At 36.5% G+C, this 17,053-nt stretch overlaps 1 protein-coding gene across 6 annotated transcripts in view; it reads right to left on the bottom strand.

The window, feature by feature from the left end:
- The window catches only part of LOC309627645 (UPF0462 protein C4orf33), a 94,037-nt gene that overhangs the window by 51,572 nt on the left and 25,412 nt on the right, over positions 1-17,053 (bottom strand). For 4 of the 6 annotated variants that reach the window (XR_014243884.1, XR_014243885.1, XR_014243886.1 and 1 more), the window contains one exon: positions 2,943-3,200. The exons of 1 other annotated variant lie outside the window; for it this stretch is intronic. The gene's annotated coding sequence lies outside the window, so the exon portion shown is untranslated. Of the gene's footprint in view, positions 1-2,942; positions 3,201-4,979; positions 5,024-17,053 lie in introns of all 6 variants that reach the window. One more of the 6 variants, XR_014243887.1, reaches the window with a different exon arrangement.

Below are 17,053 nucleotides of genomic sequence, written 5' to 3'. Positions count from 1 at the left end.
GAATTGCCATGGCTAGGACTTCCAAAACTATGTTGAATAATAGTGGCAAGAGTGGACATCCTTGTCTTGTTCCTGATCTTAGTGGAAATGCTTTCAGATTTTCACCATTGAGTATGATGTTTGCTGTGGATTTGTCATATATGGCCTTTACTGTGTTGAAGTAGGTTCCTTCTATGCCCATTTTCTGGAGAGTTGTTATCATAAATGGGTGTTGAATTTTGTCAAAAGCTTTTTCGGCATCTATTGAGATGATCATTAGGTTTTTATTCCTTAATTTGTTAATATGGTGTATCACATTGATTGATTTGCATATATTGAAGACTCCTTGCATTCCTGGGATAAACCCCACTTAATCATGGTGTATGATCATTTTAATGTGCTGTTGGATTCTGTTTGCTAGTATTTTGTTCAGGATTTTTGCATCTATGTTCATCAGTGACATTGGACTATAATTTTCTTTTTTGTGATATCTTTTTCTGGTTTTGGTATCAGGGTGATGGTGGCTTCATAGAATGAATTTGGGAGTGTTCCTCCCTCTGCAATTTTTTGGAAGAGATTGAGAAGGATGGGTGTTAGCTCTTCTCTAAATGTTTGATAGAATTCATCTGTGAAGCCATCTGGTCCTGGACTTTTGTTTGTTTGAAGATTTTTAATCACAGTTTCAATTGATAGGTCTGTTTATAATTTCTAATTCTTCCTGGTTTAGTATTGGAAAATTGTACCTTTCCAAGAATTTGTCCATTTCTTTGTGGTTGTCCATTTTATTGGCATATAGTTGTTTGTAGTACTCTCTTATAATCTTTTGAATTTTTGTGGTGTCTATTGTGATTTCTCCTTTTCATTTCTAATTTTACTGATTAGAATCCTCTCCCTTTTTTTCTTGATGAGTCTGGCTAAGGTTTATCAATTTTGTTTATCTTCTCAAAGAACCAGCTTTTAGTTTTATTGATCTTTGCCATTGTTTTCTTTGTTTCTATTTCATTTATTTCTGCTCTGATCTTTATGATTTCTTTCCTTCTACTGATTTTGGGTTTTCTTTGTTCTTCTTTCTCTAGTTGCTTTAGGTGTAAGGTTAGATTGTTTGGGATTTTTCTTGTTTCTTGAGGTGAGATTGAATTGCTATAAACTTCCCTCTTAGAATTGCTTTTGCTGTATCCATAGGTTTTGGATTGTCGTGTTTTCATTGTCATTTGTTTCTATGTTTTTGAAAATTTCTTCTTTAATTTTTTCAGTGATCTCTTGGTTATTTAGTAGCACCCTGTTTTGCCTCCATGCATTTGTGTTTTTTACAGTCTTTTTCCTGTAATTGATTTCCAATCTCATAGGATTGTGATCAGAAAAGATGCTTCACAGGATTTCAATTTTCTTAAATTTTCCAAGGCTTGATTTGTGACCCAAGATGTGATCTATCTTGGAGAATGTTCCATGAACACTTGAGAAGAAAGTGTATTCTGCCACTTTTGGGTGGAATGTTCTGAAAATATCAGTTAAATCTATCTGGTCTATTGTGTCATTTAAAGCTTGTGTTTATTTATTTTCTGTTTGAATGATCTGTCCATTGGTGTAAGCAGGATGTTAACGTCCCCTACTATTATTGTGTTACTGTTGATTTCTCCTTTCATGGTTGTTAGGACTTGCCTTATGTACTGAGGAGCTCCTATGTTGGGTGCATAAACATTTATAATTGTTATATCTTTTTCTTGGATTGATCCCTTGATCATTATGTAGTGTCCTTCCTTGTCTCTTGCAACATTCTTTATTTTAAAGTCTATTTTACCTGATATGAGTATTGTTACCCTAGCTTCTTTTGATTTCCATTTGCATGGAATATCTTTTTCCATCCCCTCAGTTTCAGTCTGTACATGTCCCTAGGTCTGAAGTGGGTCTCTTGTAGACAGCATGCATATGCGTCTTGTTTTTGTATCCATTCAGCCAGTCTGTGTTGTTTGTTTGGGGCATTTAATCCATTTACATGTAAGGTTATTATCGATATGTATGTTCCTATTACTATTTTCTTAATTGTTTTGGGTTTGCTTTTGTGGGTCTTTTTCTTCTCTTGTGTTTCCTGCCTACAGAAGTTTCTTTCTTTAACATTTGTTGTAAAGTTGGTTTGGTGGTGCTGAATTATCTTAGCTTTTGCTTGTAAAGCAAGCAAAAAGCTTGCTGTAAAGCTTTTGATTTGTCAAATCTGAATGAGATCCTTGCTGGGTATAGTAATCTTGGTTGTAGGTTTTTCTCTTTCATCACTTTCATCCTGCCACTCCCTTCTGGCCTGCAGAGTTTCTGCTGAAAAATCAGCTGATAACCTTATGGGGATTCCTTTTTATGTTATTTTTTGTTTTCCCTTGCTGCTTTTAATATTTTTTCTTTGAATTTAATTTTTGTTAGTTTGATTATTATGTGTCTCGGTGTGTTTCTCCTAGGGTTTATCCTGTATGGGACTCTCTGTGCTTCCTGGACTTGGGTGACTATTTCCTTTCCCATGTTAGGGAATTTTTCCACTATAATCTCTTCAAATATTTCCTCAGACCCTTTCTTTTTCTCTTCTTCCTCTGGGACCCCTATAATTTGAATGTTGGTGCATTTAGTGTCATCCCAGAGGTCTCTGAGATTGTCTTCAATTCTTTTCATTCTTTTTCCCTTATTCTGCTCCTCAGTTATTTCCACCATTTTGTCTTCCCCCCACTTACTTGTTCTTCTGCCTGTTATTCTGTTATTGATTCCTTCTAGTGTATTTTTCATTTCAGTTATTGTGTTGTTCATCTCTGTTTGTCTGTTCTTTAGTTCTTCTAGATCTTTGTTAAACATTTCTTATGTTTTTTCAATCTGTGCCTCCATTCTGTTTCTGAGATTCTGGATCATCTTTACTATCATTACTCTGAATTCTTTTTCAGGTAGATAGCCTATTTCCTCTTCGTTTATTTGGTCTTATAGGTTTTTACCTTGTTCCTTCATCTGTGACATATTTTTTTGTCATCTAATTTTTTTTTCTTTTTGATGAGTGGGATTATGTTCCTGTCTCACTGGTTGTTTGGCCTGAGGCTTCCAGCACTGGAGTTTGTAGGCTGTTGTGTAGAGCTGGGTCTTGGTGCCAAGATGAGGACCTTGGGGAGACCTCATGCAGATGAATATTCCCGGGGTCTAAGGTCTTCTGTTAGTCCAAAGGTTTGGAGTCGGAGCTCCACCACAGGAGCTTGGGCCTGACCCCCGGCCGAAGATCCCACAAGCCATGAGGGGCGCCAAAAAAAAGAGAACAATAACAAAGTAAAAAATAAAATTAGACTAGGAAACTAACAGATATGTTAGAAAGAATATAAAAATGTAGATGAAACAAAAACCAGAAGGTAAATCAGAACCACTATAGTAAAAAAGAGGAGAAAAAAAAAAAAAGGAGAACAATAACAAAGTAAAAAATAAAATTAGACTAGGAAACTAACAGATATGTTAGAAAGAATATAAAAATAAAAATATTGATGAAACAACAACTGGAAGGTAAAACAGAACCACAATAGTGAAATAGAGGAGGAGAAAAATAAAAGGTGGAAAAGGCCTTGGTTGTGGAGGGCATGGCCTAAGCAAGGGCAGGGTTTGGGCAGTGCGGGGGGAGGGGTGGCCTATGTTTAGGGCTCATCTCGACCCCACCCTCGGCATGGTGATTTTTGTAAACAATTTTCAAGGCTCCCTCCAAGTCTTTGGGTAGCCAATAAACAATTACAATTAAAATTATGTCAACATTTGTGTCTTGCTTTTTGGAGTTTCTTAGAAAATCTTAGCTGAAAAGCTCAAGATTAATGCAAGGAAATTTAAAAATAAAAAATTTAAAGCAAAAAGAGGCAGATGAATAATAAAAAGAAAACATCTGTTAAAAGTAGGAAGATAAAATTATCACTTAAAAACTTTTAATCCTTGAAGAGCAGAAACTCTCATGAATTTCTAGAAGTCTTGCAGCATATGTTTACATGAAGCCATGAGCCCAAAGAATGAAAAAGAAAAGTCATTCCAAAGCACCCAATTAATTTTTCTGTCCCATGGGAATCTGACTTGGAATGAGGCTATAATATGGTAAAATTTTTTGTAAAAAACATATTTAGAGAACACAGACATATTTTCCTATCTGGATAGAATACATTCAAACTAAATGCCTATTCAAGATTTGAAACTTTACTCTTTGTAATTAAGGAGGAAGAAAGAAAGAATTAATTTGCACACAAATGCATCCAAGTTATGATGTCCACTCACTCTTGTTTACTCTTCTGAAGCCAACCTGTAATTATTAGTTGATCACCTTTAACAGGCAAAATATTTCTGAAGGACTGCCAAGATCACAACAAAAATACAAGATAATTTTAAAATATTTTAGGCTTTTAGGTGAAAGTTCTTTCTTTGCATGTCACATACTTGCTTTTTCTGAGTCTACACATGGTTTTAAATAAAATCAGGAGTAATAGATGTGCTCCAGTTTTGACTCAAACCACTGGACTTTAATGTAGAATTTTTTTTACAGAACATCAAACCTCTCTGATTTACCCATACCAATCTGTAAGTCTCATGGACACAGGTTTGATGCTGAACACTCTTCAACAGTTCTAAACTGTTCTGCTTACTATTTACTAGCAAAAGGACCTCTGGCATCCAGCTTTCCTTCTCATCTTTTGAAATAAAATTCTTTTAGAATTTTCTACAGGTGCTCCTGAAAAAGTTTATCTCAAATTGACAGCCACTTAAATGTAATCCTTTCACAATAAAACTTTATCTGAAATGCTAATAATTAGAAATATTTACAAGTATAACCAATATATTCCATTTCTCTGTAATATCTATTAGAAATTTTACAGCATCAATTTTATTATGAACACATGGTAGAAAAGAAAAAAACTACTCAAGCAAAGTTTTCATAGGACAGGAAGAACTATGACCCTCCCTAACAAATAGTCACATCCCTGCAGGATTGGAAAATGATAAAAAAATAAGTCAAACACCTGTTTGGTAAAAAGCAGCAAGCATGCAGGGCCTCCACAGCATGCTGCAATAAGAGTTAGAATCAGGATGGCCTTCACTTTTAAAAACTTAAAACAAAAATACATTTTCAACATTATTTATAACTTAATACATCTTATCAAGGTTGAGGCATTAAGTTTCATTATTTACTAGAAAGTTTATGATTAATAATGTTTACTGGCCTTGGTTGTGTTCATTTATTGATAATGGTGACAGATCAGTGTGGCAAATATATGGTCAGAACAAGGTGACAAGACCAATATCACACAGTCTAAGTCTGAGAGGGCTACTTACAGTCAACACAAACAATGCTTACTTCTTTTAAGGTTGTTTGTTCTTTTAAAATAGTACGAGAGGGCTTCCCTGGTGGCTCAGCGGTTAAGAATCCGTCTGCCAATGCAGGGGACATGGGTTCGAGCCCTGGTCCAGGAGGATCCCGCGCCACATGCCGCAGAGCAACTAAGCCCGTGTGCCACAACTACTGAGCCTGCACTCTAGAGCCCGTGAGCCACGACTACTAAGGCCCACACGCCTGGAGCCCGTGCTCTGCAATGAGAGAGGCCACCACAATGAGAGGCCCACACACCGCAGGGAAGAGTAGCCCCTGCTTGCCGTGGCTGGAGAAAGCCCACGCACAGCACGAGGACACAACGCAGCCAAAAAAAAAAAAAAAAAAAAAACAGTATGAGAGTGCTATTAATGGAGGGAAATTGTTTATCTTTTCACTATTTGCATAAGTTTAGAGGTAGCATTTTCAGCAACTCCTAACTTACAATCTGACTTTACTCTTAATATGACATTTGTTATATCTCCTGCACTAAAACTGGGAACAGATCTTCATTAATTAAATTATTTTCATTTATTCAAAATTATTTCTAGGACTTCCTGAAACAGAACATTTAGCTTATACTGTAGTGGGGAAAAGGCAAATTAGGCACAAATCACATCCCCAAGAAGCTCACAGTTTAGTTGGGAGATAATTGGATAAGACAAAATGCAAAAATGATAAAGTGTAATAAAAAAGACATGCAGAAAAGAATTTTTTATAAAATTTTTGGAAAGAGAGCTTACTAGCAACAGAACATTGAAAGTTGGATAGGATGTGTGTATGTTCTAAGAAAAAGGTTTTCATTCATTAATTCACTCATGTTTGGACCGATTACTCTATAAAGACACTAATTTAGATCTGTCCACTCTGTGAGAGAAAACTGAAAAAAAAAGGTGTGGTAATTTCCTTTCCCACTCACCAGAATATAGCCAGGCTATGTGGCATAGCTCTGAATTTCTTCACTGTTGCACTGTAGGGCCTAAAGCAGAAGTTCCCAGGAACCTAGAATTCAATCAACACGTCCAATTGTATTTGTGTGTGTGTGTGTGTGTGTACAAGTAGATAAGACTAGGCTCAGAACCATTTAAGTGGCCAACCTGTGGAAAGAGGGACGGTTTAGAGTTTTTTCTGAATGAAAACTATAGACAGAGGTTTAGGGAATTAGAGGATTTTGTATGGAGGTGGAAACCCATGCCACTCCTATGCAGAGCCCTTGGGATGTGATACAGCCTTTGACTGGGTGGGACAGAAATTTGAGGATGCTGACCACAAAGAAAATAAAAGACTTCTGTGTCCAAGCTTGAATAGGAAGCAGTTGAGTCATGAGTTCAAGGGAACACTGTGGTTTTGTACTATCAAAATACTAATAACCAATGTAGATGAAAGAACAGAGAATACTTCCATAAATATTTTACACTAAGTAAGACTTCTAGAACTCTTAAAACATCCTAGGAAAGGTGAGAAGACCCCTGAAACATGATTGATAGTGAGTATCCTGTCAGCCAGGTAGGTGTGGTCTTGGAATAGATGATCCATTTTAGATAAAGAAATGTAACATTTCTTTACCCATATTATAAAAACAAATTTTCTATCTGCTGCATATTCAAGTATTCAACAAATATGTATTAAGTTCCTACTGTGTCAGGCATGGTTCTAGGGAATATATCACCTGGAGCTTATATTTGAGTAAGGTGAAGAGACATATAATAAAAAATATTTAATATGCTAGGTGGTGATAAGTGATATTAATAAAAATACATCAGAGTAAGTAAAATAAAGGATGAATAAGAAGGAACTTGCTATTTTATATGACATAATCAGAGAAAGCCTATGTGTAAGCCTAAGTAACATTTAAGCAGAGATTTAAATTCAGATGAGGAAATTAGTCCCACATATATCTGGAGAATGTGTGTTCTACACAGTGTTAACAGCAAGAACAAAGACCTTGCAGCAAGATGGTGCTAATTATATTTGGGGAGTTGATGAAGCTGAAATGCAGAATGAGAGGAAGACCAGTTATACCTGAGGTCTAAAAGATAAATAATTGAGACCAGTAACTGAGATGGCAAGCCACTGGTACTGCTGAGCAGGTGTGGCATGACCTCACATTATAAAACAGTCTCTGAAGTTCTGCTTCTACTCATGAAGGGGTAATTGCTATGGGACTTGCATGCGGGGCTTGCTATGGGTCCTGTCATAAACAAGTAGAAAAACTGGATAGATTATATGAAGCCACCATTACCAGATGTTAGACAACAACCAGCTGTTGGCCTGGAAGCAATTTCCAGAACTCAGCACAGGGAGAGATTTTAAAAGTTTCAGAAGGATCAATCTGTTAGAGTAACGAAATATTACTTCTGATAGTAGGTCCTTATTAAAGGACTGCAGCTTCTGTCTCAGGTGTGCACACTTCTCTCTTACTCTCCTGGATTGCTTGCTCTGGGGGAAGTCAGCAGCCGTGTCATGAGGCAGCCCTGAGGAGAGGCCCATGTGGTGTGGAACTGAGTGTGGGCAGCCAGGTGAGTGAGCTTGGAGGCAGATCATCCCCTAGTCAAGCCTTCTGATGAGACTGTGGCCCCTTTAACAGCCTGTCTACAATCTCATGAGAGACCCTGAGTCAGAACCACCCAGTTAAGCCATTCTCAAATTCCTAACCCACAGGAATTGTGAGATAAAAAATGTTGTTTTAAGATGCTAATTTGGGGAGTAATTTTATATGCACCAATAGGTAACTATTAGAATATATGGAATGAAAATTTAACCTGGTAGAATTGACAGCAGCTTAGACACTGCAAAGGACGGCTCAGTGAATGTGAAGACATAGCAATAGTAACTCTCTAAAATCAAGCATAGAGAGGAAAAGACTGGAAAAGGAATGAATAGAATCTCAATGACCCATGTAACTAACTCAAGCTGGCTTAATTGAGGAGAGAATAGAACATAAAAAAAGTATTTTTAAAAATTAATGGCTAAAAACTTCCCAAGTTTTATTAAAACTACAAATTCAGAGACCCAAGAAGCTCAACAAAACCCCAATTAAGATAAATACCAAGAAATCCATACCATGGCACATTATAAACAAGTTGCCAAAACTCAGTGATAAAAAGAAAATCACAAAAGTAAGTGACCAAATAAAGACACATTATAAACAAAGGAAAAAAACAAAAAACAAAAAACAAGAATATAGCATATTCCATCAGAAACTATGCAAACAAGAAGGCAATGAAATTATACCTCTAGCATACTGAAAGGAAAAGTCAACCTAGAATTCCATGCTCAATGAAACTGTCTTTCAAAAATTAAAGACTTTTCAGACAAGAAAATTATGAAAGAATTCCTCCCAGCATATCTATACTCTAGTATATATTAAAGGAAGTTCTTGAGGCAGAAGAAAATAATGCCAGATTGAAAAACAAAAAACAAAAAACCTTAGATTTCGAAAGAATGAAAAGCGCTAGAAATACAGGGGTAGATTTAAAAAATTACTTGTCTCTATTTTTTTAAAAAACTTAAATATAACTGACTAACAGAGGCAAAAATAATATACTGTGGCTAGAAGAGTAAAGTAATATATTCTAGTTGTAGACTGTGAATTCAGTGAGTAGAAGTTATAGAACATCTACTCTTTGAAAGACACATTTAAGAAAATGGAAAAGAAAGCCAAGTCATAGACTAGGAGAAAATATTTGCAATACATATATTTGTCTAAGGATTTGTATCCAGAATATATTTTTAAAACAGCTCAATTATAAAAAGACAAACAAAAATAGGGAAAATATTTGAAGACACTTCACAAAAGAAAACATTTGAATGGCCAATAAGCACATGAAAAGATACTCATAATCACTGGTCAGCCAAGAAATACAAATTAAAACCACACTGAGAAATCAGCACACCCATATTTGAGGTCTAAAATTTAAAAGACTGACAATATCAAGGTTGGTGAAAATGTGGAACAATTAGAACTCTCTGTTAGTTCTATAAAATGGTAAAGCCACTTTGTAAACAATTTATCATTTTCTTAGAAGCTAAATATACTGTTACCATATGATTCAGTAATTTTGCTCTTAGATGTTTACCGAAGAGAATTAATAACTTATGTTTGCAAAAATACATGTATACAAATGTTCATAGCACCTGTATGTAAAATAGCCAGAAACTGGAAGCAACCCAAATGTCCATCAACAGGTGAATCAATAAATTGTAGTATATCCATACAATGGAATACTTCTGAGCAATAAAAAGGAACAAACTACCTATACATGCAACAACATGAATACATTTCAAAAACATCATGTCAGTGACAGACCCCAGACACAAAAGACTGAAATCATAGTATATAATTATCTGAAATTCCTAGAAAAGGCAAAACTGTAGGGACAGAAAATAGATCAGTTGTTGCTTGGGTTTGAGTGTGGGAGCGGGGATTGACCACAGATAGGCACAGGGGATATTTTAAAGTAATCAAATTGTACATTTAAAATGAGTACATTTTATTTTATGTGAATCTTACCTGAAAAATGTTGCTTTTAAAAAGTAGATTCTGGCTTCTGTTTAGAGAATAGGCATGGGGGTTGGGGTGCAGGGGAGCAGGGCAAAGGGAGAAGCAGGGAGACCAGTTCAAAGACTACTGCAATAATTCAGGGTCTCAATAATCCAGGGAAGATGACAGTGGTTTGGGTAAGAGTGGTAGTAATGAAGGCGTTAAGAAGTGGTGAGATTCTGGATAGATATATTCCAAAAGTGGAGATGATGAGATTTGTCAATGAATTGGATTTGGGTCAAATGACAAAGAAATTTCCGTCCTGAACTACAAAAAGACTTGCCATTTAAGATAAGATAACTTGGGAAATATCAGGTATGGTGGCTAAAAAGTGTTCAGCTTTGGACATGCAAATATGAGATGCTCATTAGACAGCTTAGGGGCAATACGAAGAGGTGTGCATATGTTCATGCACACACTAGGAGGATGAAGACATACACCTGGGAATCATGAGCACGTACACTGTATTTTAAACCACTATATTGACTGAGGTGACCAAGGGAGTAAATATATAGAAAGAAGAGGTCTAAAGATTGAATCTCGGCAAATTCCATTTTTAAAGTTTGAAAAGAGAAGGAACAAGCCAAGAAGAGTTAGAAGGAGAACTGAGAAAGTGATATCCCCGAGCCAAGGGAGGGACACCTAGGAGGGAACGATCAACATTGTCAAATTCTGATAAACAAGTGAGATGATGTCCAAAAAGGTCATAGTAACGTTAAGAGCAAATTATCTGAGATACCATTTCTCACCTATCAGAATAGCAAAATCTTGGAAGTGTGATAACATACTCTGTTGGAGAAGCTGTGGGATAACAGGAACTGTCATACTTTAATGGTAGAAATACAAATTTCCCTATGGCACATAATTTTGTACTTTCTAGCGAAAGTGTATATGTGTTTGCCCTTAGACTCAGAAAATACTATTCCTAGGATCATATTCCAAAGATATACTGGCAAAAATACAGAAGTCTGTATGAAGTAAATAGTTAAGCAGCAGAATAGAAATCTACTTTCTTCTTTTATATGGGAATGTCCTAGGTAAAAAGAAAGTGACCCAATCAAATCTCCTTGTAAACCAGATCGTGACAAATCTGGTAAAATAATGATATTTGCTCGCATTTCCTTGTCAATGGAATACTTTTAGCAGGATGTATTTGGTTGGTTTAAGATAGCTTATGATAAAAAGAAAATGCTAGATTTGGATTTGTGGGGTATGGGTCCTTGGAAAATGTCACATAATCAATGTAATAATCTGAATATAAAATGGAGATGTCTATTGACTAAAATATAGCCCCCTTAAGTCCTGTAGCTAAAAACATGGGACCTGTTGCCTTTGTTCTTTTCACAGGGGATATTGCCTAAATCCACCTCTCACCCAGTTTTAATTAACCATGCTAAATGAGAACTTCTGGAATTGCCTGAATCCTCCCCAGGCATTAACTCTAAGCAATACAGAATTCCAGGAGGGCAATAATAGATCACTGTTCTAATTAAGGAAAAGGTTAAGGTGGAGTTTTGATTCCCATTAACCCCCTTTTATCAGTCCCAGCTACTATATAAGGCAGAAGTTTCCTGAAGGAAAGTAATAGATTGTCAAGGATCAAACAAGGTGGTTCCTCTGATTGCTTCAGTTACACCTAATCTTCAAAACTAAACAGGAAGTGCAACAGACCAAGGCAGTCTATTATGCCAGTATGCATCTAACTTAACATCTAACGCAATGACATTTTATCAATCCCAGATTCAAAATCTAGCCAGACACAGTTTGCATTTTCATGGACTGGAAATCAGTGTAAATTTATTGTATTGCACATTAAATTTCCTGGCATATTGCCATAATCTAGTGAGTCAGGATTTGTACTAAACAACCATTAAGAGCAAGTTAATGCACTACATAGATGCTATTATGCTAATTGACTTCTCAGAGGAGAAAGGTCAAGAGAAGTTAAGAACCACAATCACCTTTATGACAGATAGAAGATGGATGATAAATCCAGCTAAAATTCAAGTCCAGCCCAATCTAAGAAATTCCAGGAGCAACAAGAGACATTCCTTAAACTGTGAGAAATAAGTTACTGTCTCTAACAAGCAAGAATCTCACAGCTAGGATTTGAGTTTTGGCAAAATCACATTGCTCCTATAAGAATATTGCTAGCCCCTATCACAAAGTTATCAAAAATAAATCTTATTTTAAGTGGGGTTCTGAGAATAAAAAAAAGATTTGCAGAGGATGGTGGCACAGGGAGCCCAACTAAGACCTCATGGTCCAGCTGCTCAGATTATATAAGAATATTCACCTCCTAGAATATATGTAGATGTGAAGCCTTTGGGAGAAATCAAATAGGGCTACTCAGCAAGACCTCTTAGATTTGGACTTGAAAACTAAGAGGCAGCTGTTCATTGAAGCCCATTTGAAAGACAGTTGCTAGCTTGTTACTGGGTATTGGTCAAACTGCCCCCCACCACAGAAGAGCATCAAATAATTCTGAGGCTAGATATCAATCCTGCCTTGGACGATGCCAGAGAGATATTGAATAGAGAAAAGGCAGCACAGCAAAGTTGACTAAGAGGTAATGCTACATGGAAGAGTGCACTAGGTGGGAAGTTTGGGGGGAGCGCACTGAATACGAGAGCATGTTGCTCACAGAGCCAATGAGAGAGCCCTCCAAGGATCTCCCTTCCCTACATTGCTCAGTGGTCCAAGCCCTGTGATTCTTACCCCAGCCAAGACAAGCAGCTGCCTGGTTCACTAAAGGGAGTTCCTGCTTTGAGGCCGTGTTACTGTTTGGAAATTGGCAGCTATGTGCCTTGCTGATAGAAAAAACCTTGAGGGGAGAAGGAACAGGCAAGGCTGCAAATTTGGCAGAGTTGAGGGCTGCTAGTTTAGCAGTGGGAGAAGAACTGGGCTCCTGATCTCAGAGGAGCATTTGGATATTTGCAGACTCTGGGCTGTAGTCAACTGCAAATGGGTCCTAGATCATTAGACAATAGAGAATATCCTTATGTGGCACTCAATTAAGGAAATCTCTGTGGAAATTAAGAAGAATGTGGGTCATGTGGATGTTCACCAAAAAAAATCGGTTTCCAGCTCTGAAAAGAGACCGGAATTGTAAGGCAGATGCCTTAATCAGATTCCTGAGTTAGCTACCTGGGTTCTTAAAACCAGCAGGTATGGAGGTTTGGATACAGAAGCAACCTGTGTCTTCCCTAGCAGAGATGAATGTTACATAATGACACCTGTAAAAACCTGTACCATAACATCTGAAACAAACCAAATGGGATCCAGAATTTATTGAACAATGGACTCTAGTCACCACCCCTATAATGGGGAATGTGGTATAGGAGAAGTCATTTCTGTTGAGAAGGAACAGAATGATCCTATAATATTAACTAATACATGGTGTGTCAAATATTAATTTCTCTTCTACAGCTGTGTGGTGCAGCAAAGAATTTGTAAGTTTATTATATAATTAAATAAAAAGCAAGATTTATGCAAACAGTGATTCCCCAGGATGAGAAAGTATTTTGAGGAAGCTGAATTAAATCTCCCCATAGATACAACACCTATGGAAACTAACTGGCCAGAGAAGGCAGTGAATTTGGCCTCAGTAACTTACACTCAAATGCTTCCATCAACACACTGTAAAAAGGTTCAAATTACTGTGGATAAAGGAAGAAAAAGAGTAACTGAGTTGTAAAAGAAATTTAAAAGACCTATGAAGCAGTATGGTCATTGTTAAGGTATTCGGTAGAGGAAATTCTTGCTCCTTATAAGCTGCTGGCCCATGATCTGTTTCTCTCTGACTACCAAGAGAACATTCTCTGGGGGAAAAAACCCCACAGGTGTCCCAGACTAATATTTTTGTAAACACAGTCTAAATATCTTTAGGCTAAAGAAATTTGCTAGTAGGAGTGCCCTTATCTGTGGAATTCTCTTAGCAAGATTATCCGTTGAATCTATGGATTTATAAGGCATGGCTCTGGGGAAAATGTCACATAGGCTCTTTGCCAATCTAAATACAAAATGGAGATGCTTCATAATTTAAACAACCCCTCTTTTGCTATGTGAGGTCAGACACAAATCTCGTTTAAAGACCTCATCTATTACTGGCCAGAGAATGTATCCAATGCAGAAAGGAAATACCAAGATAGCCACACAGGATGGACTAAATTTCTCTTTGATTTGCGTGAGCCTTTTGATTTTATATCCTTGAAATCATTACTAAATCTGGAAAAAGAAACCTTTATTTATTAGTAAATCTGGGTAAGACCCCTTAATTATAAGTCTATTTGACAGTGAATCCTTTCTGTTAGCTCTAGTATGCTAACATTTATACCTAAGATGAGAGGATATGACCATTTATACATATTTGCTTATATTAAAAATGGAAGTGTGAACTATAAATTTTTTAATGGTTATCTATAAGGGGGGAGAGGTGATGGGTTAGAGGGAACAAGAATAGAGGCCAGACTTCTCTGAGTATATCTTGATTCATAGATTTGAAGTTGAAACCTCAGAAGTATTTAAAAAAAAAAAAAAAAAATTCCCCCAAAGTGAAAGGGGAATGGAACCAATGAACTTAATTGTATTGAGTTTGGTGGCATAATACATAGAAACCACTTTAAAGTGGCTTTAAACATGGGAATTTGGCTGTATATCCTTGCTGGGATATACTCTAAGGTTAAAAAGAACAGCAAAAACAAAAATACCCTTTAAACTCTTTCTAGTAATCATATTGTTGTATTGTTAATTTATTCAGAGTCTGTTGTACATTTTACGGGAAAAAACAAATGAGAAATTATGTTGAAATCACTGAAAACCACTTTGGGTTGTGTTAGAAGGGAAATAGATATAAAATGTATGAGATCAAGTAGCAAGTATCCATATGAAACCATGATGTATTTTTTAAAAGGACTAGAAAAATATATCCAACCCATTAGCAATGAGCACTCCTAGTGTCCAAATAGTGGTCTCTAAATATCATTTGCCACTAAGAGAAACCAAGACTTACTGGAGAAATGGCTAGCTCTATGTCTATAGCAAGCAATGTCCAAGATGAACCTGGAACATCTTGTCATACCAGAAAGCAAAAAAGCTATTAATGACGACAAAGGTCATGTCAAAAGACTTAGAAACCAACTTAAAGAGACTCCACTGGCCAAAGATGGAACACATTGAACATCAATGAGGAAACTGCAGTGAATTAATACACATAAAGTATTTTTAATCCATGAGTTCAGAAAGATAATTTAAAAAATCTCATTGGTCATCTTTGGAGACTGCTAGAGGACCAAGTATTCAGAAAACAGCTAAATCAAAGAAAAGAATCAAGCATTTATCTTGTAAAAACAGTTCTTCTTGGTATCCAAATAGTTGAATTGAGATAATTCAACAGCTATAAAATATGGAAGTAAAAGCAAAACTGGGATATCACTCATGGATTTCGGCAATGTTCATCAATGGCTTCTAACATCACGAAATGGAGACAACCAGGCATTATGCTTCTCCTGACAGAAGAATACTATAATACCATCTATGAAATATTCTTACCAACAATTGAACCTGGATGTAACCAAGCTTCTAGATGTAATTCACAGACAATACAGGAGACAGATGGGAGCATGGGAATACAATTATCAAAATCCAGACTGCAAAAAACTCTGTAATTTTCATAAAATGAGGAAAATATCTAGAATAGTGCCATAAATCATTGAGTATTTTCTCGTGTTGGATTTTGTGGTTTGTAACTGTGATACCTGTAATACCCACAGTCATTTCATATACAAAAAGGACAGATGTCTTTGAATGAAGATGACCTAAAAGATGGCAGAGCAAGAAAACCATATATAAATAGAGCTAGAAACCCGATGACACTGTGAGAGTGTCAACCTCTACATCAAACTACCAGAAGTATGCCATATCTCCTTTTACTGTTTAAGGTAGCTTGAGTTGAGCTTACTTGTACTTACAACCCAAAGCATCTGAATTTATAGATTAGAAAAAGAGCTACATATTGTGGAAAGGGACCACCTCCAATGAATATATTTAAAATTTGAGGCTCTATAACTCTGTAAATCCTACCTATCTATCTCTCTATGTACCTATCTATGTATCTATGTATCTATCTTTTTAAACTTATAAATAAAATTGAGGAATAAAGTAGAAGGCCATACTTCTTTCCTTAGTTTTTAAGCTGCATCAGAGACACATTTGAGTTTGGGATTCCCCTCCAAATCTTCTTCAGTCACTAATCGCTGAGAATCTTTTAGATATTAAATAGTTACCCAGAGGAAAATATTGTGAACAACCAGAGTGTTTAAAGCCTATGTTCTGTAAACACTCTAAATTGATAGATTTTGAACTTTTGTGACTAGATCCAAAATAAGGACAAAACTCTTGAAACAATATATGTACTTAATAAATATGATTCATTCTTCTATTTTCAACTCTACTTAATTATTTATGGGTTACAATCCACTATATAGATTCCATAGTCTACTCCCTAAGGGTTTGCAACCTGCAATTTGAAAAGTCACTGATATAAATTAATTTACTGCATTATTTTTGACAGATGATCATTTTCTCAGAAAGGAAAACAGATGCATCGTCACTGTTGCAAACAGCAAAATATTAAGGACAGGAAAGCAGATACTCACAACTTTTAGGTTTTCTGCACAAGTAGACTATAAGATCATTTAGAATAAATTACTGCTAAATTTCTTCAGTTTCTGATACATGGAGATAAAAGGGTATTATAGGGCTTCCCTGGTGGTGCAGTGGTTAAGAATCCGCCTGCCAATGCAGGGCACACAGGTTCGAGCTCTGGTCCAGGAAGATCCCACATGCCACGGAGCAACTAAGCCCGTGCGCCACAACTACCGAGCCTGCGCTCTAGCCATGGCTACTGAAGCCCGCGTGCCTAGAGCCTGTGCGCTTAGAGCCCGTGCTCCTCAACAAGAGAAGCCACTGCAATGAGAAGCCTGCACACCACAACGAAGAGTAGCCCCCACTCGCCACAACTAGAGAAAGCCCGCACAAGCAACGAAGACCCAACGCAGTCAAAAATAAATAAATAAATAATTTAAAAAGACAAAAGGCTATATAGTTATTGCATGTTACTCAAGCGTGTGGTTTGGTTGCCAAAGTTTTCATATCTTCTGAAGCTTGTCTTTTGATCTTTGACA

Source organism: Balaenoptera borealis, assembly GCF_965194805.1.
Source record: "Balaenoptera borealis genome assembly, chromosome: 4".
In the NCBI taxonomy this organism is placed as follows: domain Eukaryota; kingdom Metazoa; phylum Chordata; class Mammalia; order Artiodactyla; family Balaenopteridae; genus Balaenoptera; species Balaenoptera borealis.
Note: the sequence above shows the minus strand (reverse complement) of the source record. Positions and strands in the feature narration are given on the sequence as shown.